Consider the following 8,753-nt stretch of genomic DNA (forward strand, 5'->3'; position numbering starts at 1 on the left):
GAGCCGGGCTTTTGTGTGCCTGCGGGCCATCTCTGGTCATGGGTGCCCTCAGGAGTCCACGCTCAGACTCACGCAGCTCTCTGCATACCTGGGTGAAGGGGCTCCAGTAGCCCACATGCAGCCTCTGAGCAAGGTCACAGGTGCTGGCCAATAGAGGCAAAGCACATGGAATCCGAGGGAGGGGAGGGCCACAGAAATGGTGAGGGGGCCCTGGGCCTCCAGGCAGAATATCTTTGGAGTCCACTGGAGGTAGGTATTAGTTTCATCTCCATTTCACTCGGTATTAGTTTCATCTCCATTTCACTCATGAAGCAACTGAGATTCAGAAGGATAAAAGTAACCCAGCTCCTGCTGCAAAGAGGTAGGACCAGAACTCTGCTGTCCTGAATTGGCCACTGTCATCCTCTCAATGTCAGTTCCAATGTCCTTGGTCACCAGGATCAAGCTGGTGGTGCCCGGCTCCTCCTTCCCTTAGAATGAGATTTCAGAGCCTACTTGCCTCATGCAGATGGATTTGGGTGGCAGGGGGTGTGCGGAGGGGGTGTCGCCCAAGTGAGCGAGAGCCATAGCCTGTCAAAGTCCATTTAGCAGGAAGCTGGACTTTTCAACACATTAGCTCTCCCCTGTGCCTCTCTAGGTTGGAAAAGGGGCCTTTTCGGCACGCAGCATTGTGGGATCTGCTCACATGTCCCTCCATAGTCCCTGGAGCCTGTCCTCCCACTCAGGGGTGCCTTGGCACAGGCAAGGGTGACCTGCTGCTCTCCAAGGTCATGGCCGACAGCAAAGCGCTATCCAGCGTCACTGCCTGAGAAGGCTTTTGCTGCTGTGATCAAGAGCTCACCCCCAGCTGAGCCAGGCCAAGGGGCACATGGGCACCAGAACACCTGGTGAGGGGGATCCCCTCCAGCTGCTTCCTCCACCCTCCCTCCCCCGGCCAGGTGCCGTCACTTGCCCTTATTTAGCAGCCCAAGGCGGCCTTCCCGAGGGAGCTGAGTCAGAGCTCTCCGGCCGAGGACCTGCCATAGTGGGAAAGATACAGACTCTGGAGGCTGGATGGGAGTTCACAACCCCCATTCATCCACTTACTAACTGGAATGGTTATTCAACTTCTTTGGTTAAAGAAGTGGTTATTTAACTCCACTCTATCATCTATAAACAGGAAATAACAATACTCTAACCCGCAAAGAATAAATGAGATGTTATCTGTCAGTGCCTAGCACAGAGTGGGGATCTGAGAACTGTTTGGTCCCAACATTTTTGCCTTGGCTTTGCTGGCACTGCTTCCTGTCCCATTACCTTGTCTTAACTTTGCGTCATTGTGCGCATTTTAATTCAACCTAGCTGCCCTGGGCTTGCTTGGGTGCAGGGTGCAAGCCAGAGAAACGTGTCCTTTATTTTCATGTGTTTTGAAAGGTTTTGTCCCTTCTGGGTTTCCATCTGAGTTCTGTCCAAGAACACAAAGGGCCTGCTTTTTTTTTTTTCCCATTGATCTTGACTAATGCAGAGCTAGCACCTGGCGCTCTTCATTGAATTCCATTATACTCCATATGCTAATAGCTCCTCAGATGAAGCTCTCTTGGACAGCACACCACAGAGAAAAAGCAAAACGCTACAAGACACTGAGATGATGGGTCCTGCCCTGCTCCAGCCTTCTCCCCCATACATAGAAATACTGTCCTAGTTTTCAGCAGCCTAATTGAACATCAATCACTTAAGAAGAAAAAAAAAAACCCTGGCTTGCCACCCACACCATTGTGCTAAGAATAACTTCTCTCCCAGCAGTACAGCTGGTCAGTCACTTCCTAGTGTTTCCATCTGGAATTAGGTGTGAGGATTCAAAAAGTGCATTTGTCCATTTTGAGTCTGCAAGCTGGCATGGGCCCTGAAACTTGAAGTCTGACAAAAAACCAAGAAACCTAGAGTAAACATCCAAACACTTAAATACCCGAAAACCTGTCTCCTGTTGAAAGTCTTTTTCCCTTTTGTGTGTTGTTTGGATCTCATTGAGTCTGTTCTTCCTAGTTTGTCCAGGAGTCAGTTTTAAATACTGACTTTATTTACTGAGATATGGCTCAGTTGAGCTCAGCATCTCATAGTTGAATTCTCAACCAGCAGGACTTCTCGATGAACAGGATCATGGGTTTACTGATTTCAGGCTGAAATTGGGTTTTTGGAGTGACTGGATGTCTGGCTTTGGGGAAAGGATCATTTATCCTTTAATCTTCCAAATAAATAGAATCATCCACTCATTCAAAATCTATTTCCAGAATGCCAGCTTTTTGCCAGGCACTGTGCTACATAAGCGCCGAGGCCGTGAAGTACACACAACAAGATGCCTTCTCTACTCTGTTGGAGATTACAGTCTGATACCAGAGATTCCCTAACCCTGGCTGCACGGTGCAGTCATCCGGGAGCTTTTCAAAAGTACTTTTTACGTGTATTTTCTTCTTTAATCCTCACAATAATCCTACAAAATAGATACTGCTGTTGCAGTCATCTTGAAGATGTGGAAACTGAGGCACAGTTGGGTGAGTCACTTGCCCAAGGATATTTAGCATCACAGAAATAGAATAGGACCCCAGGCACTCTGCTTCCTGAGAGCTGTGCTAACCGCTGAACTGTCCTGCCTCTTCATGTGTGGAAGCGTGAGAGGGGCTGGCATGTCTGGAGATGGCTGGGGCATGTGACAAAAGAGAAACTAGGGAGAGGAAGCTGGAGAGGTGGGTGAGGGCAGGGCAGGAAGGGCCTAGGGAACCCAGACTAGAAGACCGGGTTTTATCCAGTGGACAGTCAGAAGAGCTGCCACCTGTACCAATGAGAGTAAGAAGGCATTAGCTGAGGGGCTCGGGATACATTTCTACACAACAGAAAGTAGGTTAGTGTTTTGGAAGAGAGCGCAGAGGCGCAGGCGCTCCGCGATGACAGTCAGCTCTGACAGCAGCTCCGTGCTGCGTGGGGAGGAATGTGACAAGGGCCTCCTTCTCCTTCCCCGTCCACTGAACTCTTGCTTCGACATGTTATCTGGACCTCAGGGGTCAGCCCCGGAGCAGCTGGCTCTGTGCCTTCCCTCCCTGAAAGCTGCATGACCTACCCAGCGCCTGTGCCCACCAGAACCTTCCTACACAGCAGCCGGCTCATCGGAGCACAGGGCTGAGTGCTGTGGGGGTGGCCACGGATGAACCAGAAACCCGCGTCCTGCCCATTATCTAAGCCAGCACAGAGGCTACCTATCCCCTCAGAAGCAGTAGGTGGTAATAGTTACCCATGAGCCTGGGTTTGAATCCCAGCTCCAGCATTTATTTAACTATGTGATTTGAGGCAAGTCCCTTGGCCACTGTGGAGATCAGTTTTCTGATCTGTAAAATGGGGTGGCCATTCCTACCTCTCAGGTTTGCTTTTTTTTTTTTTTTTAATTTATTTTATTTTTGGCTACGTTGGGTCTTTGTTCTGTGCATGGGCTTTTCTCTATTTGCGGTGAGCGGGGGCTACTCTTCCTTGTGGTGCGCGGGCTTCTCATTGCGTTGGTTTCTCTTGTTGCGGAGCACCGGCTCTAGGTGCTGGGGCCTTCAGTAGTTGCAGTACACAGCTCAGTAGTTGTGGCTCGCGGCTCTAGAGTACAGGCTCCATAGTCGTGGCACACGGGCTTAGTTGCTCCGCGGCATGTGGGATCTTCCCGGACCAGGGCTTGAACCCGTGTCCCCTGCATTGGCAGGTGGATTCTTAACCACTGCGCCACCAGGGAAGCCCTCTCAGGTTTGCTTTAAGAATTGTAGATATCATTCATAAGGCACCTGGTAAACACGTGTCTATGGTTCTCAGTAAATGGCAGCTCTTATTATGCCCAGTTAACTGCCATTACCGTATCCTAAGCCCCTGTGGGTCTTGAGAGCCCAGGCTGAGCACCCTTTGTTTTGCAGCTGAGAAAACTGCGGCCTAAAAGGGATCTGTGGCTTTCCCAGGGTCACCTGGAATCTGAACAGCAGAAGGGAGCAAGAGGTACCTGTGAGCAGCCTCACTGAGCAGGGGTGAGAAGTTCAACTCAGGCTTGGCCATGGTCACTCACAGCCTTTGCTCTGATTTCCTCTCTCCATGATGGCACAGATACAGCCTTTCTGGAAGGGTTGTGTGTACAAATAAGCTGTCATTCCAAAGTGCTGAAAAGTACTCCACAGGTGCCAAATCATGACTCTCCATGGATTTCAACACCTCCGTTGGCATTCCTTCCTGCCAGATGCAAGCTGCATGAGGACAGTGTGCATGTGTGTGTTTGTGTGTGTGTGCACGCGTGTGTGTAGGGGATAAGGAAAGGGACGAGGAAGAAGAAGAGCGCACAGAAAATTCCAGATTTTCCAGCACCTGTTTCCATACCTGAACCCCAGTACACTGTGGCTTAGCCCCCTGCCCTATTACTCAAACAGAAGTACTCTCTTTCTTCCCAGGTCCTCTGCAACCTACTTTCAGCCACCTGTTGGAGGAAGGCGTGAGCCATTTTTCTGAGAGGCAATGATTTGCCCAACCTTCAGTCAACAGAGCCAGGGACTCAGTCCCAGGGGGCTGGTGTCAGAGAGGGTGTGGAATGGAAAAAGCATGGAATTTAGAATCAGACAGTTCAAGATTTGAATCCCAGTTCTGCTGCTTCCTAGCTGTGTGACCTTGAAAAAATTACTTCTGAGCCTCAGTTTCTTCATCCGTGAAAGGGAGAAAATTTGCATTATTTGGAGACATTAAATGAGAGGACTACTCTGGCCCATGACTGTTTCATTCCCACCCCAAACCCTGCCCCCATCCCAGTGGCTTTCTGCACGCAGATTACCACCGTGCCTGGGCTGATACTATGTGTCGACTTTAACTGTGGATTTGGAAGAGTCAGAGAGACACCAGTATGAAGAGGTGGCTGCTGAAAGCAAAGCCTGCCTCCCCAAAGAGGCATCTTCTTTGGAGAGGATGGCCTCGGTACTTCAGGCGTTTGGGATAAAAGCAGCCATTGTTGGGGGCAACACCCACGTTTGACATCCCGTGGCAAGAGAATGGTGCAGTACCCTGAGTGGGTGTCTTGGATATGACAGATATGCCCATAGCCTGATTGTGTACCTCTCTACTAACTGGGTTTGGCAGGAGGCCAGGTGAGGAGAGGGCAGATATGAGCTGGGGCTACAATGAGAGAGGCTGGACCTCTCTGCACCTCTCTCAGCCTGTAGAACTGCAAGGGAAGTGTTTGTGGAGAGGTTCCATGACCCTCTCTCTTAGCTTCTTTTTCCTGCCTGGCCCATTCTGGGTGCCCCAGTTCTGGGGATACAGATCCCTCTCCCAGGACAGGGGATGGTGTCCATGAACCCCTCTCAGAGAGGCAGAGGTCCCCATTGGACTCCTAGCCTCAGGTTCTGGGCCTTCACTCAGTGTCTTAGCAATGGAAATTTCCACACACTCAGATACACCCACCACAAGGGGTCATGTAGTGACTCCAGGGTAGGTGGGAGAGAGGAACTGTGGCTTGAACTTACTGTGTGCCAGGAAAAACGATCATCATGATGGTGGTAGCAGTGACCATGTATCAATCTCTGATTTAGTGCTTTACACATATTAGTTCATTTAATCCTTCCAGCAACCCTGTGAGGGAGGCACTGTTAGAAACCCATTCTACAGATGAGAAAGCTGAGGCATTAAGAGGTTAAATAATTTGTCACAGGTCACATGGCTGGTAAGTGGAAGAGCTCAAAGGCATGTGATCAAACTCATGCAGTCCAGTTCCAAAGTCATCCTCTTTTCAACCACTGTACCCACCTCTACTGCTTCTCTTATTTAATCTTGCTCCAAAGTCCCAGGAGGTGGGTGTTACTCATGGCATAGGTGAGGCAACTGAGGTTCAGAGAGGTTCAATGACTAGGCCAAGGTCACACAACCAATTAAGTGTCCATGCACATCTGTGGGACTCTTTCCACTTCACTGAAGGGCTTCCAGGAGAGCAACTGAAACCTTGACATCACCTCTTACCCCATGGGTAACAGGGAGGAGTATGCAGAGGGGGCGCCCAGGTCTTTGCACACTGCCCAGCCTTCCATCTCAAGCACACTGGCAGGCAGCCATGAAAGCCCCATCCCTGCCTCTTTGCCTTTCAGACCTCATCCCAGCATCACCCCAGCATCACTTCTCCAGGAGCCTTGGCTGCCTCGACAGTCTAGGTTCTTTATCTGCTAACATAACACTTGCCTTGCTTAGTTATTACACATCCACAGTTGTGATTGTGTAATTATTGTCCATTTTCCTGATTATATTGTAAGCTCCATGAGAAAAGAACTTTGGCTCTTACTGACATTATATCACCAGCAATTAGCATGCTGTCTGGCATTCAGTACCACTGAACGATGATTTAAGTGAATGAATGAATGAGTAGAGCACCTATGAGGTTCCAGATTCACACTTGGCCCTCTGCCTCCATTATCCCCAATCCTGGCAACAACACAGGGAGCTAGTTACCATCATTCCCATTTTCCTTATGAACAAACTGAGGGCCAGAGAGGAAATGAAGTGACCTTTGCTCAGTCAATGGGCGGTGAGATCAGGATTCACACCCAAGTTTGCCTGATGCCACCCCAGTCTTCTCTCTCCTTCACATCACTAAGAGAAGAAACTGGAAACAAAAAAGCAGTGCTAAGTGTGGAATTTCCTGGTGGTCCAGTGGTTAGGGCTTTTACTGCTCAGGGTGCAGATTCAATCCCTGGTTGGGGAACTAAGATCCCCCAAGCCAAGCAGTACAAGCAAAAAAAAAAGCCGTGATAAGGGGCTCTGATCAAGCTCTTCCTCTAGGGAAAGGAGAAGAAAATGGGGTTGTTGTTACCGGACAGGACTGAAAGTCAAGAATAAAGGATCAAAGCAAGGAAAGTGCTAAAATGGTCATGGGAGGAGATTCTAGCAACCTGTCTGTGATAATTCAGCAGGAAGTCAGTCTTGCAGGCCAGATGCCTTGGAAGACCGGATTCTCCCATCTCCACAGTCAACTCTTCAGGGTCCCCCCACACCCCCTTGGAAAGGATAAAACCCTAAGAAGCAAATGATTGTGAATAGGAATTCATTCACCATCCCAAAATTCAAAAAGACAGTCTTTGTGGAAACGAGGAAGCCAGGGTGACGTGCTTGACAGTCTTCTTTGCAGCCTTAGGGAGACTGACTGTGTTAGATTCACATCTGATGTATATGTCCAGACTGCCTTGAGGAAAAAAATTTTGATAAATGTATCAGTGAATGTCTAAAATTCTTGCACAATGTGGAGCTTCAAGAAAGATGCCATTTAAAAAAAAAAAAAAGACTGAATGGTATCTTGCCCCACTCTTTGTAAAACCATCTTTCTAAGCCAGAAAATAAAAGAAAATCCTTGTATATTTTGTTCTTTTCCACCCTTCAAGCTCTTAGGTTTTATTTGCCTTGGGTTTGGAGAGCGAGTGGAAATCAACACAGCTGTTTATGTTTAGTGGCTTTGAATGATCTCAGGGCGCAAAAGATCCTCACGGGTGTCTCTGCATTGTTGACAGTTTTTAGACCAGCTTTCACGCAGCCAAGGGGTAGTGTGAACTAGAATTCCTTTTTACATTTGCCCAGCAGGGTTCGTTTCAGGCATACAGGGGCCTACTTTCTTCTCCATCTTCTCTCTTTCTGCAAGATGAGGACTCTGTCTTCAGGCTAGCGTCGTGGCTAATAGGAACAGTTTGGTAGGTCAGTCAGAAAAGGATTTCCTGGTCCCTCTGCCAAGGGGTGGTCTTGGCACTTCTGCAGAGAAGGATTCTATTAGGAGCTGCTTCCCTGCAAGGAAGGGAAAACAGAAAGGGTCTCTGGAGTAACTGTTCCTGGCTGTATTAGAAGGAGGGAACCCTGCTTGTTAGTGACTTTCTTATCTACAGTCATCCCTCAGTAAATGTGAGGGATTGGTTCCAGGACCCCCTCGGATACCAAAATCTGTGGGATGCTCAAGGCGTATATATAAAATGGCGTAGTATTTGCATATAACCTACATACAGCCTCCTTCCGTACACTTTAACTCATCTCTTGGTTACTTATAATACCTAATACAATGTAAATACTATGTAAATAGTTGCTAGGGCACGGCAAATTCAAATTCTGCTTTTTGGAACTTTCTGGATTTTTTTTTTTTCCATCTGCTGTTGGTTGTATCTGTGGACCTGGAACCCACGGATACAGATGGCCAACTGCATATAGATCGTATATATGTATATATATAACTAAACTGGATTTGACTGAACTGGATTTTAGTTTAACTAAAACTGGATTTTAATCTTTTTAGCTAACAAAGCTTTTGTCTGTTTGTTTGGGAGAGGACTCATCCCTCCTGCCTGAAAAGGTAGAGGGCAGAGATGGAGATAAGCTAGCTAACTTCTATATCACCAGCATCTGGCAAAGGGCTTTGTTCGTTACGGGGCGTAATGAGTGTTCCTTGAATAAATAAAAGTTTAAAATGAGTAAAGATACTTATTTGAAAAATGAAGAAAAACTTCATGGAAAATTAAGTTGAAATCAACCATGATCCCAACCCTTTAAAACAGTGATAGAAAAATAAGAAGGAATGACCAGAGTCCTAACTTGCTCCTCTGAAATAACCACTATTATTAGTGTGATGTGATTCCTTCCTTCTCCTTCCCTTTATAAACGTATTTATTTATATATATGTAAACACACATAAACATATTAGCAAGTTTTAACAGTAGCCAAACATGTATGTAAATAATAACATAAATACCCCTATG

This window comes from Phocoena phocoena, chromosome 8 (assembly GCF_963924675.1).
Source record: "Phocoena phocoena chromosome 8, mPhoPho1.1, whole genome shotgun sequence".
NCBI lineage: Eukaryota > Metazoa > Chordata > Mammalia > Artiodactyla > Phocoenidae > Phocoena > Phocoena phocoena.